This window comes from Choloepus didactylus, chromosome 7 (assembly GCF_015220235.1).
Source record: "Choloepus didactylus isolate mChoDid1 chromosome 7, mChoDid1.pri, whole genome shotgun sequence".
Classification (NCBI taxonomy): domain Eukaryota; kingdom Metazoa; phylum Chordata; class Mammalia; order Pilosa; family Megalonychidae; genus Choloepus; species Choloepus didactylus.
The window spans coordinates 155,741,196-155,763,929 of record NC_051313.1 but is presented as its reverse complement, the minus strand read 5'-3'; the positions used below and the strand labels follow the sequence as shown (position 1 = coordinate 155,763,929).

At 37.9% G+C, this 22,734-nt stretch overlaps 1 pseudogene; it reads right to left on the bottom strand.

Moving 5' to 3' along the window:
* Positions 1-21,456: 21,456 nt before the first annotated feature.
* LOC119540966 lies at positions 21,457-22,303 on the bottom strand (annotated as a pseudogene).
* Between the last annotated feature and the right edge of the window lie 431 nt (positions 22,304-22,734).

The window sequence follows — 22,734 nt, the reverse complement described above, 5'->3', positions numbered from 1 at the left end:
TAAACAATCAGTGGGTTAAAGAAGAAATAGCAAGAGAAATTGTTAAATGTACAGAGACAAATGAAAATGAGAACACAACATATCAAAACCTATGGATGCAGCAAAAGCAGTACTGATGGGGAAGTTTACAGCATAAATGCATGCATCAAAAAGGAAGAAAGAGCTAAAATCAAAGAAATAATGGAGCAACTGATGAAGCTAGAAAATTGACAGCAAATTAGTCCTAAAACAAGTAGAAGAAAAGAAATAATAAGGATTAAATCAGAGATAAATGACCTAGAGAACAACAACAATAACAAAAAAAAAAAAAAATAGAATAACACCGAGAGTTGATTCTTTGAGAAGATCAACAAGATTGAGAAACCCCTAGCTAGACTGAGAAAATAAAGAGAGAAGACCCATATAAAAAAAAGTAATGAATAAGAAAGCTGAAATTAGTGTGGATTCCAAAGAAACTAAACATATTATCAGAAGATACTATGAACAACTGTATGCCAACAAACTGGATAATATAGAGGAAATGGACAATTTCCTGGAAACATATGAACAACCTAGACTGACCAGAGAAGAAATAGAAGACCTCAACCAACCAATCACAAGCAAAGAGATCCAATGAGTCATCAAAACACTTCCCACAAATAAATGCCCAGTGGCAGATGGCTTCACAGGGGAATTCTACAAAACTTTCCAAAAAGAACTGACTCCAATCTTACTTAAACTCTTTGAAACATTGAAGAAAATGGAACACTACATAACACATTTTATGAAGGTAACATCAATCTAATACCAAAACCAGGCAAATATGCCACAAGAAAGGAAAGCTACAGGCCAATCTCCCTAATGAATATAGATGCAAAAATTCTCAAAAAAATACTTGCAAATTGAATCCAAAGACACATTAAAAAATAATACACCATGACCAAGTGGGGTTCATTCTAGGCATACAAGGGTGGTTTAACATAAAAAAATCAATGTATTACAACACATTAACAAATTGAAAGAAAAAATCAAATGACCATCTCAATACAGGCTGAAAAAGCATTTGACAAAATCCAACATCCCTTTTTGATGGAAACACTTCAAAAGGTAGGAATTGAAGGAAACTTCCTCAATATGATAAAGAGCATATATAAAAAGCCCACAGCAAACATAATACTCAATTATGAAAGATTGGAAGTCTTCCCTCTAAGATCAGGAATGAGACAAGGATGCCCGCTGTCACCACTGTTATTCAACATTGTGCTGGAAGTGCTAGCCAGGGCAATCCAGCAAGACAAAGAAATAAAAGGCATCCAAATTGGAAAGGAAGAAGTAAAACTGTCATTATTTGCAGATGATATGATCTTATGTCTGGAAAACCCTAAGAAATTGATGATACAGCTACTGAAGCTAATAAATTTAGCAAAGTAGCAGGTACAAGATTAATGCACATGTCAGTAATGTTTCTATACACTAGAAGTGAATGAAGTAAAGAGACACTCAAGTAAAAGATACCATTTTCAATAGCAACTAAAAAAATCAAGTACCTAGGAATAAACTTAACCAAAGATATGAGACCTATACAAAGAAAACTACATAACTCTAGTAAAAGAAATAGAAAGGGACCATAAAATGTGGAAAAATATTCCATGTTCATGTATAGGAAGGCTGGATGTCATTAAGATGTCAATTCTACCCAAAATCATCTACAGATTCAATGCAATCCCAATTAAAATTCCAACAACCTAATTTGCAGACTTGGAAAAGCTAGTTACCAAATTTATTTGGAAAGGGAAGATGCCTTGAATTGCTAAAAACACTTTAAAAAAGAAAAACAGAGTGGGAGGACTTGCTCTCCCTGAATTTGAAGCTTACTATAAAGCCACAGTAGTCAAAACAGCATGGTCCTGGCACAAAGACAGATATATCAATCAGTAGAACTGAACTGAGAATTCAGAGATAGAGCCCCAGATCTATGGCTGACTGATCTTTGATAAGGCCCCCAAAGCCACTGAACTGGGACATAACTGTCTTTTTAACAAATGGAACTGGGAGAGTTGGATAGTCATATCCAAAGGAATGGAAGAGGAACCCTACCTCACACCGTACACAAAAGTTAACTCAAAGTGGATCAAAGACCTCCATATAAAAAACAGTAGCATTAAACTACTAGAAGATAATGTAGGGAGACATCATCAAGATAATGTAGGTCACTTCCTAGATCTTACACCCAAAGCACAAGCAACAAAGGAAAAATAGATAAATGGGAACTACTCAAGCTTAGAAGTTTCTGTACCTCAAAGGAACTTGCCAAAAAGGTGAAGAGGCAGCCAACTCAATGGGAAAAACTTTTGGAAACCATGTATCTGACAAAAGACTAATATTTTCCAAATATAAAGTAATCCTACAACTCAATGACAATAGTACAGACAGCCCAAATATAAAATGGGCAAAAGATATGAAAAGACCATTCTCTGAAGGGGAAGGACAAATGGCCAAGAAACACATGAAAAAATTTTCAGCTTCACTAGCTATTAGAGAGTTGCAAATTAAGACCACAATGAGATACCATCTAACCCCAATTAGAGTGGCTGCCATTAAGCAAACAGGAAACTACAAATGCTGGAGGGGATGTGGAGAAATTGGAACTCTTATTCATTGTTGGTGGGACTGTATAACGGTTCAGCCACTCTGGAAGACAGCCTGGCAGTTCTTTAGAAAACTAGGTATAGAGTTACCCTTTGATCCAGTGATTGCACTTTTCAGTATATACCCAGAAGATCTGAAAGTAGTGATGTGAACAGATATCTGCATGCCAATGTTCATAGCAGCATTATTCACAATTGCCAAGAGATGGAAACAGCCCAAATGTCCTTCAACAGATGAGTGGATAAATGAAATGTGGTATATACACACAATGGAATACTGCACAGCAAAAAGAAGGAACAATGTCATGAAACATGACAACTTGGATGAACCTTGAAAACATAATGCTGAGTTAAATAAGCCAGGCACAAAAAGAGAAATATTATATACTACCACTAATGTGAACATTGCTGGGGGAGAATGCAGAGGTATTGTGCTTCCCCACCTCAATGGTTGCTGATGTGCTCACAGATATTGGGGACTGGTAGTTTGATGGGCAGAGCCCTCAATCATGGAACTTGCCCTTGGGAAGACTGTTACTGCAAAGGAGAGGCTAGGCCTGCTCATAATTGTGCCTAAGGCACTCCTCCCGAATGCCTCTTTGTTACTCAGATGTGGCCCTCCCTCTCTAGCTAAGCCAACTTGGCAGGTGAAATCACTGCCATCCCCCCATGTGGGAACTGACACCCAGGGGTGTAAATACCCCTGGCAACATGGAATATGACTCCCAGGGAGGAATCTGGACCTGGCGTCATGGGATGGAGAACATCTTCTTGACCAAAACAGGAATGTGAAATGAAATGTAATGAGTTTCAGTGGCAGAGAGATTCCAAAAGGAGCCAAGAGGTCATTCTGGTGGGCACTTTTATGCACAATATAAAAATATCCCTTTTTAGGTTCTAGTGAATTGGAATAGCTAGCAGTAAATACCTGAGACTGCCAAACTACAACCCAGAACCCTTGAATCTTGAAGACAATTGTATAAAAGTGTAGCTGATGAGGGGTTGACAATGTGATTGGGAAAGCCATGTGGATCACACTCCCCTTTGTCCAGTCTATGGATGGATGAGTAGAAAAATGGGGGGGGGACACCCTGTGTTCTTTTTTTCCTTAATTGTTCTTTTCCACTTTAATTTTTATTCTTACACTTTTGTGTGTGTGATAATGAAAATGTTCAAAAATTAATTTTGGTATTGGATGCACAACCATATTTTGGTACTGTGAACAACTGATTGTATGCTTTGTATGACTGCATGGTGTGTGAATATATCTCAATAAAATTGAATTATTAAAAAAATAAAATGCATGTAATGTTTCTGAGTAAAACCTTGGCTGGGATTTTTAGAAATATGTGATAGTAACAAAAATATCCTCATCCATCTATTTTATATGCAACTCTTCATGCCTTTCACCTGTGTTACCTGATTGGATTCACCTAATATTCCTCTAATGTAGAGTAGGTAGGCTTCCTTATCAGAGGGAACTGATTCAGAATGCTGAAGGCAACACAGCAGTAAGTGCAGAAAAAAAATGATCAGCAAAATTTCCTTAATAACTTTTATCCATTCATCTCTTGACACATGGTCTCTGTTCCTTCAGTTCCTCTCCCCAGATGGGACTGTAAAAACCCTAATCCCTGGTTTTATTATTGTTGTTTTTGTTATTATTTTAATTTAATTATTAAAATGGATACTGAAGTAAAAATACATACATAGAAGAGAATAAATAGAATAAATAAATTGAATTTTTGATTTTTCATTGTAATTCATTTTTAATTAATATTTTAAAATGAAATTCTGATAAAAGACATTTTTTTGGCTTTATATTCTATGAATTTTAATACATGTTTAAATTCTTGTAAACACCACCAATTAGGATGTAGAATACTTTCCAAATACTCCTCCATGCTACTTCTTTGTAGTCACACTAACCTCCCACCCTAACCCCTTTCACCAAATGTTTTGTTCTCAATCAGGATAGATTTGCCATTACAAAAGTCATTTGTATAGAATCATACCACATGTGACCTTGTGATTATTCTGCACTCAAAACATTGTCATTAAGATTCACCTAAGCTTTTGCAAATATTGATAGTTGTTTTCCCATTTTATTGCTACATAGTATCATATTGCATATATGTTCCACCTTTGGTTTATCCTTTCTCATGCTGTAGGGCACTGGAGTTGTTTGCAGATTTTGGTGATTATAAAGAGTATGACTGTAACTATATAAATATTAGCTTTTTCAAGAACATAAATTTTCATTTCTCTCACATAAATACCTAGAAGTGAAATACTGGGACCATTACATGGTGTTCCAGTTTGCTAATACTGCTATCATGCAAAACACCAGAAATGGATTGGCTTTTACAAAGGGGGTTTATTTGGTTACAAAGTTACAATCTTAAGGCCATAGAAGTGTCAAAGCTAAGGTGTCAACAATAGGGTACCTTCACTGAAGGATGGCTTATGGCATCTGGAAAACCTGTCAGCTGTTAAGGCACATAGCTGGTGTTTGCTGATCCTGGGTTGTGTTTCAGCTCCCTCCCAGCTCCTGTTCATTCTTTGTTCTTTCTCCCAAGACCTTTCTCTCTAGCACCTGGGGGTCCTGTCTGAACATATCCTGGGACAAACTCTGGGTTTCATCTCTTAACATCTCCATTCTTCTGTCTGCATCTCCAAGTGTCTCCAACTGTCAGTGTCAATGTCAGGACATTCTCTCCAAAATGTCCTTCTCAGCTGCTCTGAGCTCCTTGTTTGTGAGCTCTTTTAAAGGACTCCAGTGACTAAATCAGGACCCACCCTGAATGGGTGTGGTCCATATTTCCATGGAAATATTTCAATCAAATGTTTCACCCCTGTTGATTGAGTCACATCTCCATGGAAACAATCAAAAGATTCCAACTTTTAGATCAACACTAATCTGTCTGCCCCCACAAGATTGCATCAAAGAATATGGCTTTTGGGGGGAAATAATATATCCAAACTGGCACAGAAAGATTTATATTAATAGAAAATGACAAATTTTCAAAAACTATTGTACCATTTTGTATTCAAACATTGTGAGAGAGTTCCAGTTTTTATACATCCCTGGTCTATATTGGTATCATTGTGATATTTTATTCAGTGATGGTTTCTCAAGTTAGTTTACATCTGCCTTTGCATAATATCTGCTGCTGTTCAATATCTTTTCATGTGCTAATTTGCAATACTTTATCATCTTAGTGTTTGTATATTTTTAATTGTGTCATTTATTTTATTACTCTTGAGTTTTAAGTGTTTTTTATGTGTTCTGAATGCAAGTCTTGATACAGATATGTGAGTCGTCAATAATTTCTCCCAAACTATGCCTTGTTTTCCATTCTTTGTGAAATTTTTTAAAAATTTGAATGAGGTCCAGTTTTTCCCTGCATGATTTGTGCTTTTGGAGTCATTTCTCAGAGCACTTTGCCTAACCTTATTTAAGAAGAATTTCTTCCATGTTTTTTTCCTAAATATTTTATAATGTTATAATAGGCATTTAGAATTATTTTTTGTATACAGTTGCTTTTAGGGAGAAGTTGCATTTATTTTGCATATGGATGTCCAAACATTCCCACATCAATTTTTCAAAATACTATTCTTTCTCCACTAACAACACTTTATATCGTTGTCAAATATCAAGTGACCATACATATATGGGTGCACAGAACTCTGTATATGTCAATTTTTCCATTTGTTTATCTGTCACTATACCACAAAATCATGGGCTTAGAGTAAGTCTTAAAACATGATAGTATAATTCATCCATATTTATTATTCTTTTTGAAAATTGGTTTATTCTAGTTTTCTGACATGGCCATGTAAGTATTAAAACCAGTTGGTCTAGACCTATTAAAAGCCTTCTGGTTTTTATCCATTTATGGATAGTGGTAAATATGTACTTTGATGTAAAAATTGGTGCCTTTGGTATGATGGTTCTTGAGTCCATAAATGCAGTGTGTATCTCACCTGAGATATTTGACATATTTCATCAAACATCTTTTAGTTTGCAGCCTATACTCCCTGTACATATTGCATCTAGATATCTATCTTAGTATTTCATTTTTCTCTAGAATTATGGCTCATTGTAATAGTCTTTTTAATTTTTACTTTCCTATTTTACATTGCTAATACATGGAAATAAGATTATTTATTGGGTTTTTTCTCTGAATCTTGGGCCATGCTAACGTTATTAGTTCCAGGGGATTTATTTCCCTGAATTGTTACTCTCCTTGAGAAATTTATACATAAAATCATGACCTAAGAGAATAGAGACAATTTTACTTATTTTAATGATGTCTCAGTGTTTCATTATATTTATGATTTGTATTATCGCTAGGAGAGGTGGAAATGGACATCATTTCCTTGTTCCCAATTCTACTTTTTAAACATTCACTCCTTCACCATTAAGTATGGTTACAACTTTAGAAATTTTGTACATGACCTTTATTATTCTGAGGAACTTTTCTTATATTCTTACTTGTCTGACAGCTATTATAGTGAATGCATGTTGAATTTTACCAAAAGTTTTCCTACATCACTTGCTATAACCTTAGTTTTTGTTCTTTTGTCTGTTAATATTGGGAGAACATTGATTTTCCAATATTGAACCATCTGTGTTCAAACAGTAATAAACACACTTGGTCATCATTTTCATTACCACAAAAAAATGAGAATAAAAATTAATGTGAAAACGAACACCAAAACATCCCATACCCCCATCCCTCTCTATAATTCATTTACATTTTGTCATAATTTTTCTACTCATCTGTCCATGTACTGGATAAAGGGAGTGTGAGCCACAAGGTTTTCACAATCACACAGTCACACAGTGTAAGTTATATAGATACAATCATCTTCAAGAATCAAAGCTGCTTAGTTACAGTTCAATGATTTTAGGTATTTCCTTCTAGCTATTTCAATACACTAAAAACTAAAAAGGGCTATCTATATAATGGTACTGTAAACAATTGAATGTATGCTTTGTTTTGTATGACTGCATGGTATGTGAGTATATCTCAATAAATATGAAAAAAAGCAAAACCCCAATTAAAATGGGCAAAAGAATATTTTTCCAAAGATGAAATACAAATGGACAAATAACACATGAAAAGATACTCTATGTCTCTAACTATTAGGGAAATGCAAATCCAAACTACAATGGAATATCATTTTACACCCACTGGAATTGCTGCTATTAGCAAAACAGAAAAATACAAGTACTGAGGATTTGAAGAAATAATACTCATTCATCACTGTTGGGAATGAAAAAATGATGCAGCCCTTGTGCAAGTCAGTATGGCAGGTCTTCTGGAAATTAAATACAGAATTTCCATATGAACAAACAATCTCTCTATTATGTATATAGCCAGAAGAATGGAAATCAGTGACTCAAACAGATATTTGCACACTGCTGTTCATAGCATCATTACTAAATAATTGCCCAAATGTTCATCAAGAGATGAATGGTTAAACAAAATGTGAGATATATATATATGTGTGTGTGTGTGTGTGTGTGTGTGTGTGTATATATACACACATACACACACACACACAATGGAAAATTATTCAGCTATAAAAAAGTAATTAATTCTTGATGAATGTGAAAACATGGATGAAGACTGCAGACATTTTGCTGAGTGAAATAAGCCAGACACAAAGGGCAAATCTTTCATGATTTCACTTCTATGAACTAATTAAAATATTCAAACTCATGGAGTTAGAATCTATACCACAGATTACCAGTGTATAGATTGTGGGCAGAGAATGGGGAGCTGGTGCTTAATCTGAATATAATTTTTATTTGGGTTGATTTAAATGTTTTGAAATGGATGCTGGTGATGGTAGCATTATATTGTGAGTGTGTAATTAGCATCTGAATTATGCATGTGAATTTGGCTGAAAGGGGAAGTTTGGGGTCATGTAAGTCACTAGAGTGAAAGGTTGAAGATAAAACATGGGTTGTGGATGATGGACTGGAGTTAATTATACAAGTATAAGAATGTTCTTTCTTGAATTATAACTATATGAGTGTAATTAACAAGTTGTCAATTAGAGTGTGGTGTATGGGAGAAATACAACTCATGTAAACAAAGGACTATAGTTAGTACTAATTTAATATTCTTTCATCAATTGTAACAAGGTATCACACTAATTCAAAGTGTCAAAAATAGGGGGGTATATGGGAACTCTTTAGTTTTTACATAACTTTTCTCTAAACCAACAATTTCCCTAATAAAAATAATTTTTAAAAGAGGCCATGGGGGCAGGACAAGATGGTGGGGTGTTGAGGTGTGGAATTTAGTCTGTCCTCTAGGACAGCTGGTAATTAGCCAGGAACTGCAAGAAACAGTGTTCTTGGGGACTCCAGTGACCAGTCACACATCGTACACATGTTTGGAACAGGTGGAATAGCTGAGATTGCAGCAAAATTTGTAAGTCCCCCAAACCAGGAGTCTGGTGCCCTTCCCCACCCAGACCCCATGGACTGTTTTGCACCTGGCTCCCTGAAATGAAAAAAAAAAAAAAATCAACAATCTGCTGGGAGCAAGAAGGAGGGCTAAACCCAGCCTCAACTGCAGAATTAATTAACAAATTAATTAATTAACATTTGGAGCTGGGAGTGCTAGAGAAGGGCTGGGCTCTGGGAAGGGGGGCACATAAAAGTGGGCACCCATTCCCTGGCTCCAAAAATCCTTGGTATGTTATTTCTATATCTCATCCTTTCTTCTTTCTCACTCTCTGACTGATGTTTTTACACTTCAATAGCTCCCTGGCAAGGACAGAATTAAAACTTGCAGAGCAATTATTCAGATAACAGCCCAAAGCACGTCTTTAAATAATCTTTTCTGACACTGACAGAATTTCCAGGCTGGAGAAAGGCTTTAAAAAGGGACTTCATTTTTCCTTTTTTTTTTTTCTTTTTTTTCTTGAAAAATAACATACGTGGGTCAAAAATTTAAAGAAATATGTGTGGTTATTTTCTATCAGACAGCCCAAGTTGAAGATCTGGGCTACTCTTGGGGGGAGATGATGTACTCTGAATGTTCCAGTTTGCTAATGCTGCCATTATGCAAAATACTAGAAATGGATTGGCTTTTATAAAGTGGGTTTATTTTGTTACAAATTTACAGTATTAAGGTCATAAAAGTGTTCAAGCTAAGGCCTCAAGAGTAGGGCGCCTTCACTGAAGGATGGCCATTTGTGCCCAGAAAACCTCTGTTAGCTCAGAAGGCACATGGCTGGCATCTGCTAGCTCACAGGTTGCATTTCAAAATGGCATTCTCCAAAATGTTGCTTTTGGGACATTTTGTCCTCTTTTAGCAGCAGCTCCTCTTCAATCTGTCACTCTCAGATGCTCTCCAAAATGTCACTCATAGCTTCACTGAGTTCCTTCTGTTTGTAAGCTCATTTATATGGCTCCAGTGGCTTAATTCAGACCTACCCTGAATGGATGGGTTAACACATCCATGTAAATCATGCAATAAAAGTCTTGACCACAGTTGATTGTGTCAGCTCTTCATGGAGACACTCATCAATAGGTTCCAACATAATCAACACTAATATGCATGTCCCCACAAGATTTCATCACAGATAATGGCATTTTTGGGGACAAAATACATCTAAACTGGCAAACAGAACTTCTCTGAATTCCAGATTCATTTCTGAAGAAAGTTGCTACCACAGACTTTAATTGGAAAGTCAGGCTGACCAAGGAATTAAGCTGGAATTGCCTCAGAGAGGAGAGGGGAGAAAGGAATAGTGCCCCAGGGAGACAGCTGGATTTCCTAGGATAGGGAGAGTGGAGGGAGGTCCAGCTTAATTAGCAGCCCTACTTCTGGGAACTCAGACCACAGGGGCTGGAATTCAGAAACCAGCTTCAGTCAGCCACACCCCCTACAGGATCAGAATCACCTGGAGTACTAAAGGCACCTCATTCCTTACACTGGTGGCAGAGCTGCAGGCTATCAAGTGTCACCTGCTGGACACGATAGGGAAAGCACTGAGTCTACAAGCCTCACAGGAGGGTCTCATTCTAATGGAAACACCATATCTTCCTCCTAAGACCTGGGCCTCTATAGACTGGGAAAACCTGACTGGGGTGGACCATATCTGAGGACATCACCTCACAAAAAGGCCACATAGAAGCAGGACAAGAAACAGAAAAACAAGAGGTGAAAAATTCTGATCAACAAAATAGAACCTAAGTTAGAGGTCCAGAATAAGTTAAACTGAACACCAAAGTTTAGAGAACAAAGCCAACCAACAAGAAAACCCTAGGTAAAAGAGTGAACCAGAATAAACTAATGAAGAAATTCAAATGCCTAGAAACTTAAGATAATGAGCCATACTAAGAAACATGAAACTATGGAACAGCCAAAGGAACAAACCAAAATTTGTTCTAGTTTGTTAATGCTGCCCTTCTGCAAAACATCAGGAATGGATTAGCTTTTATAAAGGGGGTTTATTTGGTTACAAGGTTACAGTCTTAAGGCAATAAAGTGTCCAAGGTAAGGCATCAACAAAGGGTACCTTCACTGGAGAAATGCTATGTGCATCTGAGTTAACCTCTGTTAACTCAGAAGGCATGTGGCTGGCATTGCTTGCTCCCAGGCTGTGTCCCAAAATGGCATTCTCCAAAATGTCAGTGTCAGCTTCCAACAGCCATCTTCAAAATGTGTCTCTCAGCTGCAGCTAGCTGTGAGTTCTTTCTCTCTGAGCTTTTATAAGGCTATAGTAAAGTAGTCAAGCCCCATACTGACTGAGCGTTGCCCCACCTCCAAGGAAATACTGAACCAATAGTATCAGCCCCAAAAAGATTGTATTAAAGAATATGGCTTTTTCTGAAGGACATAATATATACAAACCAATACACAGTTCAACCAAGGTACAGGAATTGAGGCAACTAATGCTAAATCATTTCAATGAGCTGAGGCAAGAACTAAAAAAGATGTTCAAACAAGTCTCCTAAATCAATTCAATGGGCTGAGGGAAGATGTGGCAAAAGAGATGAAGGATATAAATAAGACAATGGATGACCATAAAGAAGAATTCATAAGCTTGAAAACCCAAATGGCACAACTTAGGGGAATGAAGGGCACAACAGAGATGTAAAACACAATAGTGGGATACAACAGTTGATTTGAACAGGCAGAAGAAAGGATCAGTGAATTGGAAGACAAGACATTTGTATTCATACACACAAAGAACAGATGGTGAAAATGGAAAAATGTGAGCAGAGTCTTAGGGAGCTGAGTGACATCATGAAGCACAGGAATATACATGTTATAGGTATCCCAGAAGGAGAAGAGAGGGGAAAAGGATAAGAAAGAATAATAGAAGAAATATTCACTGAACATTTCCCAACTCTTGCGAAGGACAAAGAATTAAAGAGTCAAGAAATACAGTGTACCACAAACAGAATAGATCTGAATAGACCTACTTGAAGACACTTATTGATTAGATTTCCCTATGTCAAAGACAGAGAATTCTGAAAGCAGCAAGAGAAAAGCAATCCATTACATACAAGGGAAGCTTGATAAGCAAATGTACAGATTTATCTACAGAAACCAGGGAGCTGAGAAGACAGTGGTATGATATATTTAAGATACTGAAAGAGAAAAACTGCCAACCAAGAATTCCATATCAGGCAAAACTGTCATTCAAAAATGAGGGAGAGATTAAAATATTGTCAGACAAACAGACACTGAAAGAGTTTGTGAATAAGAGACCAATGCTACAATAAATGCTAAAGGGAGTGTTACAGAATGATAGGAAAAGACAGGAGAGAGGCTTGGAGGAAAGTATAGAAATGAAGATTATCAGGAATTGCAAAAGGAAAGAGAGGAAAATATAAGATATGACATATAAAATCCCAAAGACAAGATGGTAGAAGAAAGTACTGCCCTTACACTAACAACACTAATTGTTAATGGATTAAATTTCCAATAAAAAGATATAGACTGGCAGAATGGATTTAAAAACAGGAACCATCTATATGCCATCTACAAGAAATTCACTTTAGACACAAGGAAAAAAATAGGCTGAAAGTGAAAGGTTGGAAAAATATATTTCATGCAAACAAACACCAGAGAAAGCAGAATAGTTATATTAACATCAGACAAATTACACTTTTAAAGTAAAACAATTAAAAGAGACAAAGAAGGATGCTATGTATTAATAAAAGGGTCAATTCATCAACTAAACATAAGAATCACAAATATTTATGCACCAAGCTAGAGTGCCCCAAAATTCATGAGGCAAACACTGAGAAAACTGAAAGGAGAAGTAGATACCTCTAAAATAAATAGTTGGAGACTTCAATACACCACTCTCATCAATGGATAGGACATCTAGACAGAGGATCAATAAAAAAACAGAAATGTTGAATTGTATGATAAATGAACTAGACTTGACAGAAATTTATAAAAAACTGCACCCCAAAACAGCAGGATACATTTTTTCTCAAGTGATCATGGAATATTCTCTAAGATAGACAACATATTGGGTCTCAAAGAAAGTCTCAACAAATTTAAAATATGGCATTACACAACACACTTTCTCAGACCTTAATGGAATGAAGTTGGAAATAAATAACAAGCAGAAAGTCATAAAACTTACAAATATTTGGAGGCTAAACAACACACTCTTAGAAAACCATTGGGTAGAGGAAGAAATTACAAGAGAAATTAGTAAATAAAATGAGGCAAATGACAATGAAAACAGAACATATCAAAATTTATGGGATGCAGCAAAGACAGTGCTGAGAGGGAAATTTATTGCCCTAAATGCATATATTAAAAGAGAACAGATAGCAAAAATTGAGGAATCAACTGTTCACCTCAAGGCACTAGAGAAAGAACAGCAAACTAACCACAAACGAAACAGGAGGAAAGAAATAACAAAGATTAGAGTGGAAATAAATGAAAGTGATGACAGGAAAACAATAGAGAGAATCAATAAAACCATAAGTTGGTTCCTTGAGAAAATCAATAAAATTGATGGACCCCTGGCTAAGCTAACACACACACACACACACACACACACACACACACACACATGAGAGAGAGCAGATTCAAATAAATCAATCAGAAATGCAAAAAGAGAAAAAACTACTGACCCTGCAGAAATAAAGGAGATAATGAGAAGATACCATGGGCAACTATATACTAATAAACTGACAACATAGATGAATGGAAAAATTCCTAGAAAAGCATAAATAACTAACATTGACTCAAAAAGAAATAGATGACCTAAACAAAACAATCACAAGTAAAGAGATTGACTCAGTCATCAAAAAGCTCACAAAGAAGAAAAGCCCAGGACCAGATGGCTTCACACATGAATTCTACCAAGGATTCAAAAAAGAATTAGTACTAGTCCTGCTCAAACTCTCCAAAAAAATTGAAGAGGAGGGAAAGCTATCTATCTCATTCTATGAAGCCAAAATCACCCTAATATCAAAATCAGACAAATATACTATACTCAACAAAGTACTCACAAATCAAATCCAGCAGCACATTGAAAGAATTATACATGAAAACCAGGTGGGATTTATTCCAGTTATGCAAGGCTGCTTCAACACAAGAAAATCAATTAATGTAATATACCACATTAATAAATTAAAAGAGAAAAATCAGAGGATTATCTTGATTGATAAAGAAAAGACATTTGACAAAATTCAACATCTTTTCTCAATGAAAACATTTCAAAGGATGGGAATGAAAGGGAACTTTCTCAATATGATAAAGGAAATATATGAAAAACCCACAGTTAACATATTCAATGAGGAAAGACTGGAAGCTTTTCCTCTAAGATCAGGAACAAGACAGGGATGCCCACTTTCACCACTGTTATTCAACATTGTGCTAGGAGCTCTAGCTAGAGCAATTAGGCAAGAAAAAGAAATAAAAGTCATCCAAATTGGAGAGGAAGAAGAAAACTTTCACTTTTTGCAGATGACATGATTTTATATGTAAAAAATCCAGAAAAATCTACTGCAAAGCTACTAGAACTAGTCAATGAATACAGCAAAGTGGCAGGCTACAAGATCAACATGCAAAAATCTAGTGTTCTTATACACAAATAATGTGCAACAAGACGAGGAAATCAAGAAAACATTCCATTACCAATAGCAACCAAAAGAATCAAATATTAGGAATAAAACTAACCAAGGCCACAAAAGACATTTACACAGAAAACCAAAATAAACCACTAAAAGAAACTGAACAGGACGTAAAAAAATGGAAGAGCATACAATGTTCATGAATCGGAAGACTAAATATAGTTAAGATGGTAATTTTACCTAAACTGATTTATAGATTCAATGCAATACCAATTAAAATCTCAACAAATCACATTGCAGTAATAGACAAACCAATAACCAAATTTATTTGGAAGGGCAAGTTGCTCCAAATAGCAAAAAATATATTGAGAAAGAGGAGTGAAGTGGGTGCTTTCATACTATCAGACTTTGATACATATTACAAAGCTACAGTGGTCAAAACAACATGATACTGGCATAAGGATAGTTATACCAACCAATGTAATTGAATTGAGTGTTCAGAAATAGAACCTTGCATCTACAGACATTTTTTATTTGATAAGGCAGTCAAGCCAAAGCAACTAGGACAGAGCAGCCTCTTCAAAATATGATGATTGGAGAACTGGATATCCATTTCCAAAAGAATGAAAGAAGATTCCTATCTCACACCTTATATAAAAATTAACTCAAAGGGGGTCAAACACCTAAACATCAGTGCTAAGATCATAAGACTCTTAGAAGAAAATGTAGGGCAATATGATAAAGGTCTTATGATATGAGGTGGTTTCCTAGACCTCATATCCAATGTGCAAGCAGACAAAGAACAAATAGACAAATGGGATCTCCTCAAAATTAAACACCTTTTTTTACATCAAAGGACATTGTCAGGAAAGCAAAAGGCAATCTACACAATGGGAGATGATATTTGGAAACCACATGTCATGTAAGGGTTTAATATCCTGAATATATAAAGAGATCCTACAACCCAACACCAGAAAAGACAACCAACCCAACTGAAAAATGGGCAAAATACATGGACAGACACTTTTCTGAAGGGGAAATTCAAATGGCTCAAAAACATATGAAAGAAATGCTCCACTTCACTGGTTATTAGGGAAATGAAAATCAAAACCAGAATGAGACATCGTCTCACACCTACCAGAAAGGCCATTACCAAAAAAACCAGAAAATTACAAGTGCTGAAGAGTATGTGGAGAAAGAGGCACACTTATTTCCTGGGAATGTAGAATAGTGCAACATTTTGGAAGGCAGTGTGGAGGATCCTCAGGGAATAAAGTATAGATTTTGATATGACCCAGCTATTCCATTGCTAGGCATATACTCAGAGGAACTGAAAGTTAAGACACAAATGGACATTTGTAAAGCAATGTTTATTGTGGCATTATTCATGATTTCCAAGAGATGGAAACAGCCCAAAAATCCACTAATGGACAAGTGGATAAGCAAACTGTGGTATATACACAGGATGGAATGCTATGCAGCTGTAAGACAGAACAAAGACACAGAACATATAATAACATGGATGAACCTTGAGTACATTATGTTCAGTGAAGTTAGCCAGAAACAAAAGGACAAATACTGTATGCTCTCACTAATATGAACAATCACTAATGAGCAAACTTTGAGAGTTGAAAGCTGATAACACAGGGTATCAGTAGACAGAAAGGGTGTGAGATTGGGAATTTGATGGTGAAGAACTATAGAATGTTCAGCAGGATTGATTGTATAGATCCAGAAACAGCGTAATACTGTGATGGTAGTACAATATTGTCAGTACACTGAACAAAGATGTCTGTGAGTAAAGCTGAAAGAGGTGTGATATGGGAATGTATGACACTAGAGGTAAAGATGGATGATAAAGACTGGTACTGTATAACTTAGCAAAAACTGAAGTGGTCAATGAATATTACTAAATGTGCAACTATAAAAATGTTTTTACATGTGGGAGAACAAATGAATGTCAACCATGAAGAGCATTGAAAAAGGGATGGCATGGGGAAAAAAACATAATCAAAGCAAACTGGAGTTTTTGGTCAACATCAACATTATAATATGCTTCCATTAAATGTAATAAAGGCAATATACCAAACCTAATTGTGTATGAGAGGGGGATATAAGGGAAAAATATGGGATTCTTGGTAGTGGTGTTGCTGTCTATCCTTACTATTACATTGTATTGTATGACATTTTACTTTTCTTTATATTATCTTTTTATATTATTTGCTAAAACAGCAACTTTTTCATAGTAACAAATATATTCAAGTGCTGATGGTGGTGATAAATGTACAACTATATGATGACACTGTGTACAACTGATTGTACACTGTGGATAATTGTATAGTATGTGAATATACCTGTATAAGATTGTAGGAAAAATATAAATGGGGATAAAAGTGCTGGAGAAAACTTGGAGAGAGGGATGTACCTATTTACTGTTGATGAGGAGGCAGAATGGTGTAGCCTTTCTGGAGGTCAGTGTGCTGGGTCCACAAGAAGCCAAGTATGTGGGAGCCATAAGGTCCTGTGGGTATGTACTTGGAAGATCTGAGAGCAGACACATGAATGGACATTTACAAACTGTTGTGTATAGAGGAAGTATTAATGATTTGCAATGGGTGGAGGTGACCTAAGTGTACATCAACTGAGGAACAGAATGGTGAACTGTGGTGTAAGCATACAATGGAATATTGAGCCACTGTGAGAAGTAATGAAGCTGTGATACAGGCAATGAGGTGAATGGATCCTGCAGACAGCATTTTCAGTGAAGTAAGCCAGAAACAAAGGCAAATCTATAATGCCTCACCAATATGGACTAACAACAACGTGTAAACTCAGAATTGAATCTTAGACCACAGCCTATCAGCAGAATGATTATTGTTATGGCCCCTAGATTGTAAGTTCTTAGAGCAGTCAAAAGTATTCCTGAATTTTAATGGCTACCTCCAAACTCTGAGATGCTGATCTCTTTTTTTATAACCTAATCTGTCTCTGGAACATTGGGTATATATGTGACTCCTGAAATTCAGAGCTAGAGCTAGGCAGATATGAATGTCAGTATTAGCACATACAGCAACTGTGTATAAAAAGCTGAAAAAGAGCCTAGACTTCAATTAGAGATATGAATGCAGCAGATCTGGTTAAGACAATGGCAAATCTGGCCAAAGGGTAAAGGTCAAAACTGACTGTGTTTTAAAACTTTGACTCCCATGTGATACCAAGGGAAGAGATTTTCAGTTGGTGCAGGACCTATATCTTCTGAACAATGTAACTTCAACAGTCATTTTCTTCAAACTCTATAATTACATTGAACTTTGAATAGGAATTGAGACATGGTAGGTTTGTATAGGTTAGAGTGAAATAGTGACATATCCCAAAGTAATTTGGGCAGAGAATAAAAATATATTTGCAGGGCCCCCCAGAGGAACTGGGGGAAATGCTGAACTGTTGGACTTCTTCACCTGGATTTTTGCTGATGTTCTCAAAAACATTGAGGAATGATGGTTTAGTATGCCAAGCCCTCTATCTTGAGGCTTGCCCTTATGAAGCCTGTTATGGCTAAGGAGAGGCTAATCCTGCTTATAATTTTGCCTAAGAGCCTCCCCCTGAGTACCTCTTTGTTCCTCAGATGTGCCCTCTCTCTCTAACTAAGCCAATTCAGCACGTGAACACACTGTCTTACCCCCTACATGGGACCTGACTCCCATGGGTGTAAATCTCCCTGACAATGCAGGATATGACTCCTCAGGATGAATCTAGACCTGGTATTGTGGGATTGAGAAAATCCTCTTGACCAAAAGGGGGTCACAAAATGAAGTGAAATAAAGTTTCACTGGCTGAGAGATTTCAAATTGAGTTGAGAGGTCATTTTTGTGAATATTCTTATGCACTATATAGATAACCCTGTATAGGATTTAATGTATTTGGAATAGCTAGAAGCAAATAACTGAAACTATAAAACACCAATCCAGTTGCCTTGATTCTTGAAGAAGATTGTATAACAATGTAGCTTATAATGGGTGACACTGTGACTGTGAAAATCTTGTGGATCACACTCCCTTTATGCAGTGTATGGATGGGTGAGTAGAAAAATGGGGACAAAAACTAAATGAAATATTGGGTGGGATGGGGAGGATCACTTGGGTGTTCTTTTTAAATTTTTATTCTTTTTTCTTATTCTTTCTGGTGTAAGGAGAATGTTCAAAAATAGATTGGGATAGTATGAGATGGTGGCATAGAGAGGAGTGGAAGCTAGTTTGCCCCCAAGAACAACTAATAAACAATCAGGAACAACTAGTATGTAATCTGGAATAACTGTGGGGGACAAGCATGACTGTTCACTCATCATACACCAGCCTGAATTGGGAGGAATGCCAATGCCAAAGGATCACAGCATAAAATCTTTAAGTATAACCTGCAGCTCCAAGCCAGGAGCCCCTCCCCCCATGGCCCAAACTGCAAAGTCTTGTGGTACTGGAGAGCAGCACTCTCCAAGCAAGCAAATATAGTTCAGATGAGTTCCAACTGGGGTTTTAATTAACATGTGTGGTCTGCTTGATACAAGATATGAATCCCCACCAAGCAGACAGAGGCTTTTGGTGATGACTGATCTTGGGGAGCCATAGGGTGACCATGGACTGGCTCTAAAGGGGGATTTCTGTCCCTTTTTTTGGCTCAGTGGAGAAATTTTCATTTCCCAGGGCTGTGACCCAGAGAAGGGTGGAGATACCACAGGCAGAGACCATTCACATGCTAATGACCTCTCCCTAGGGGTTCTATCTTCCCCAAGAGGAAAGAAGTCAGGCCCAGCTCCATTACCTGCCTTCCATTCAGAACCAGACTCTAGAGCCTGGGAGAAAACAGCCACAGGCCACACATCCTTACACCAGTCTGGAGTTACAGGCTGACAGGTTCCAACTGCTGGACAGAAAAGCACAATGACTTGAGGCCTCACAGGGTGTACCAATTTTCTAAGACACATACTCAGGGAAACTAGTTACTGAATATTTCTTCCTTCTGGGACCTGAGCCCATTCTTGTCTGGGAAAACCTGACTGGGGTAGCCAAGGCAACCAGATGCCTAGACAACAGAAAACTACAACCTACACTAAGAAAAACAAAGTTATGGCCCAGTCAAAGGAACAAACCTACACTTCAACTGAGATAAAGGAATTTAAACAACTAATACTAAATCAATTCAAAAATTTAGGGAAGATACGGCAAAAGAGACAAAACATATAATGAAAACACTGGGCATACATGATGTAGAAACCAAAAGTTTGAAAAAACAACTGGCAGAATCTATGGAAATGAAAGGCACAGCAGAAGAGATGAAAGACACAATAGAAACATACAGCAGCAGATCTCAAGAGACAGAAGAAAACACTCAGGAACAGAAGATCAAGGCACCTGAAAGTCTGCACAGAAAAGAAAACATAGAGAAAAGAATGGAAAAAAATGTGAGCAATGTTGCCAGGAACTTAAGGACAAAATGAAGTGCAGGAATGTATGTGTCATTGGTGTCCCAGAAGGAGAAGAGAAGGGGAAAGGTGCAGAAGCAAAAATAGAGGAAATAATCCATGAAAATTTCCCATATCTTATGAAAGACATAAAATTACTGATCCAAGAAGTGTAGCATACCCCAAACAGAATAGATCTGAATAGGTCTATGCCAGGACACATAATAATCAGAGTTTCAAATGTCAAAGATAAAGAGAGAATCCTGAAAGCAGCAAGAGAAAAGCAATCCATCACATACAAAGGAAGCTTGATAAGACTATGTGCAGATTTCTAAATAGAAACCATGGAGACAAGAAGGAAGTGGGGTGATATATTTAAGATACTGAAAGAGAAAAACCACCAACCAAGAATCCTATATCTGGCAAAACTGTCCTTCAAATAGGAGGGAGAGCTTAAAATATTCTCTGACAAACAGAGAATGACAGAGTTTGTGAACAAGATATCTGAAGCACTGCGGGTAGAAAGAAAAAGACAGTAGTGAGAGGTTTGGAACACAATTTTGGGAGATAGTAGCACAGCAATGTAAGTACACTGAACAAAGATGACTGTGAGTATGGTTGAAAAGGGAAGGTTAGAATGATATGGGACAGCAGAACAAAAGATGGAAAATAAAGACTGGGACTGTATAACTCAGTGAAACCTAGGGTGCTCAATGATTGTAATAAAAGGTACAATTTTTTTTGATCTACTGATGTATTTAACAGAAGAAAATAAACACATGGCTATTAAAATAGCAGAGGGTTCATGCACATGTCACCCCAGATGCTCTTGTGTTCTCCTGTGGTCCACAGACAATGCCCAGAAAATCTCCTCTGAGGGATCGACACTCAGTTGGAACTAATCTGAATAGGAAGCTAGGCCTGTGGGGAAGGAAGGGATCCTCTGAACCAGGTTGGCAATCCCACCATTTATTCACATTTGGCAGCAAGACAATGTTGTGAGAGTGACAGAGGAGAGAGGGGGTCCCCAGGTTAGCACAGATATGGGGTGATCTCAAGGAGAAGACCCCAAATCCTCATCAGGGGAAAGGAAAAGCGGGGAGCAAGTACAGATTGTCAGCATAAAGGAAGACACTGCCCTCCTAACCATTTTGGTCCCCAGGAGTTCTTCAATGCCTGGGAACCTCAGGGCCAGGGCTGGGAATAGCTGGCCCTTCCCACAAGAGGCCCCCTGCCAGTGCTGAGCCCCTCACCACGAGCCCATGGGCAAACCTGATAAAGGACCAGGAACCTCACTTCCAAGGGGGCTTTAGTTTCTGAAGGTCCCACCTTGCAAGGGTGTGGCTGGCACTGACACAGTGAGACAGCAAGCCCTGGGAATCACCAGGGGGTTCAGGAATGTCACCCCTGATGGGGGAGGCCTGGTGTCCTGAGGTCTATTTGTGGCAGGGGGCACTGGTGGGTGGGTGGCCAGTTCTGGAGATACTCAGATGGGTGAGGGAATGAGACTGCCCCTGCCTCAGAGGCATGGAGAGGGTAACCCATCCACGGGCAGTTTCTCAGGGTCTGCTGTCACCCCAGGATCTCTCTTTGAGGCACCAGGTGGGTGAATGGCCTGAAGCAGGGTCTCCCTGGGACAGGGTGAGTTGCTTCCCCTTGTGGTAGCTGGGGGTGTCCAGAAGAGGGCCTGGAATTTTGCAGCATCCCCCATGGTTATCCACGGGGCTTCCCAGATGACACCCTCAGGTTGGGAACAAGCAGTGACTCATCACAGTAAGATGGAGTGTGGTTTATCAACCTGTATTTGCTCTTCTTCCTTGGTGTGAGGGTGGGAGTGTGGCCCCCAGAGGGGGTGGTCTCACAGCTCCCGTTGGCCCCTGAGGCCTATGGTGCTCCCCTGCCAACTGCCCTGGTTCTGTTAGCTTTCTCCATCCAGGGTGGGTCAAATTCTGGTGGGGTGGTCTGGGTCCCTGCGGGACTGCCAAACAGAGTATAATCCACATAAGATGCCCTGGCCTTGACCCAGCACTGGTGCTGAAGTTGGAAGTTCTGCATCCCACTGACCACCACCCCCACAGGTGTCTTCATGCTGCTCATGGTCCCAGGTGACAGTGCTCTGCTAACCAGGCCCTGCCTCTAGGGCTTCCCCATGCAAAGCATTGTAAGAGCATTACAACATTGAATCCTCTCAACAACCCTGTGAGGTAGCGTCAATCATGTCTATTTTCAGATGACAACACTGAAGCTTCTCAAGGTGAAGTCACATGTGTAGGTCATACCCATGCAGCCAGGCCCTAGCCACAAACATGTTTTTACAAAAAAAAATTCAATTGGGGTGATGAATGCATAACTATATAATGGTACTATGAACAGTTGTACACCATGGATGATTTTATGGTATGTGAATATATCTCAATAAAACTGAGTTTAATTTTAAAAAGAGGCCATAAATTCAGTGGTTTCTGTGACTGTTTTGCCACATTATGCCACTTCAATTCCAGAGTATGTGTGCATATAGAAGCAAGGCATTCTATAGTCCATGTACAGATAATTCATTCTGATATAGTCCT